Here is a 2,509-nt window from a genome sequence, read left to right on the forward strand (position 1 = left end):
CTCAGCAGCGTCTCTAAAAAGAGTAGGCCACCAGAATCCACAGTCTAAGATCTTTCTGGCTGTTCTTTGAGGACCAAAATGTCCTCCACTCTCAGATGAGTGACAGGCCTCTAAAATGGACTGGAATTCTGATTGAGGCACACAACGTCTAATTACTTGATCAGCGCCACATCTCCATAAATATGGGTCATCCCATATATAATATTTAGACTCGCTTTTCAGCTTGTCTCTTTGATGCTTAGAAAAATTTGGAGGAAATGTGCGGCTAACTAAATAATTAGCAACAGGTGCATACCAAGGGACTACCTCAGATACTGCTTGCAGGTTATCAAAAGGAAAATTATCATCTATAGGAGTAGAATCATCCTTAATATGCTCAAGGCGACTCAAGTGGTCTGCCACTAAATTCTGATTACCACTCCTATCCTTTATTTCTAAATCAAATTCTTGTAACAGCAGTATCCAACGTATGAGTCTTGGTTTGGATTCCTTTTTAGCTAATAGATATTTTAAAGCTGCATGGTCCAAATACACTACTACTCTACTACCAAGTAAATAAACTCGGAATTTATCCAGAGCAAAAATAATAGCAAGAAGCTCTTTCTCAGTAGTGGTATAGTTGGACTGGGCAATGTCTAAAGTCTTAGACGCATAAGCAATAACGAAAGGATCCTTACCTTCACGCTGAGCTAGCGCTGCTCCTACTACATGGTTGGAAGCATCGCACATGATTTCAAACGGCTGGCTCCAGTCTGGTCCTCTTACAATTGGAGCTTGAGTCAGAGCAGTCTTCAGCTTATCAAACGCTTGTTTGCAATCCTCACTGAACTCGAACTCAATATCCTTCTGCAGTAATCTGGATAAGGGAAGTGCGACCTTACTAAAGTCCTTAATAAATCTCCTGTAAAAACCTGCATGGCCAAGGAACGAACGGACTTCCCTCACAGAAGAGGGGTAAGGTAAACTAGAAATAACATTCACCTTTGCTGGGTCTAGAGAAATGCCATTATTAGATACCACATGTCCTAATACAATTCCTTGTTTTACCATAAAGTGACATTTTTCGAAATTTAATACAAGGTTTGTATTAACACATCTATCTAATACTCTAGATAATCCATCTAAGCAAAGGCTAAAAGAATCACCATAAACGGTAAAATCATCCATAAAAACTTCCATACAGTCCTCAATAAGATCAGAGAAAAGACTCATCATGCACCTTTGGAAAGTAGCTGGTGCATTGCACAAGCCAAAGGGCATTCTCTTGTAAGCATAAGTCCCAAAAGGACATGTAAAAGTAGTCTTTTCCTGATCCTCAGGAGCTATATGAATCTGGAAATAACCTGTGTAACCATATAAAAAGCAATAATGTGATTTACCTGACAGGCGATCCAGTATTTGATCAATGAATGGAAGTGGGTAGTGATCCTTACGGGTAGCTTGGTTGAGACGCCTGTAATCAATGCAGACTCTCCAAGCATTCTGAACTCTAGTTGCTATGAGCTCTCCATGCTCATTCTTCACTGTAGTGACTCCAGACTTCTTGGGCACCACTTGTACTGAGCTTACCCATTCACTGTCTGAAATGGGATATATGATACCAGCTTCCAATAGTCTGGTCAGTTCCTTTTTGACAACTTCCAAGATGGTGGGATTCAATCTTCTTTGGGGTTGACGGACAGGTCTTGCTCCCTCTTCTAAAAATATTCTGTGCTCACATACTTGAGGGTTGATGCCTACTATGTCTGCCAAGCTCCACCCAATTGCCTTCTTAAGCTTCCTCAGCACATCAAGTAACTGCTCTTCTTGTTGAGAAGTAAGTTCCCTTGCAATGATAACTGGAATCCTCTGCTCATCTTCAAGATAAGCATATTTGAGATGTGGAGGGAGGGGTTTCAATTCTAACTTTTGATCATGGGCAGGCTCTGGATCATCTGGAGCTTGTGAAAATGACGAAGTGCCCTCATTGTCAATTAAGAGGGTCTGCATACTTAGACCTTGTCCAGTGTGCCTCTCTTCTAACTCTTCCTTGTGAACTTCAGCTACACTTTCATCTATGACATCACACTGAAAGATAGAACAATCTTCTGGAGGGTTGTCAATGACTCCATTCAGATTGAAGATTACTATGCGGCCATCTATTTCAAAGGAGTATATACTGAATAACATCAAAAAGAAGAATAGTTACTTCAACCTTTTTGAATATTTCTACCATTTTGGGGTTGGGTTCCAGCTGCTTCCTGGGCTTCTTTGCAAGTTGTGGAAATGGAATAGGAGTAGCGTTTTCTGTGGTGTTTGTGCCTTTTGGTGCTTCCTCCTGTGGTTGAGCTATTTCTTCTTCAGCTATGTCATGTATGTCCTCTTCCTCTTCAACATCTTCTATTTCTACTACCTCTTCAGCTGAGGTGTGTTCTGGTGGGCTTGGTTCCTCCTGATTCCTCTCCTGCAGTGTGGTTCCAGACCTTAGGGTGATGGCATTAATGCCTCCCTTTGGATTGGGTAATGGTTG

Source organism: Arachis ipaensis, chromosome B04, assembly GCF_000816755.2.
Source record: "Arachis ipaensis cultivar K30076 chromosome B04, Araip1.1, whole genome shotgun sequence".
Lineage (NCBI taxonomy): Eukaryota > Viridiplantae > Streptophyta > Magnoliopsida > Fabales > Fabaceae > Arachis > Arachis ipaensis.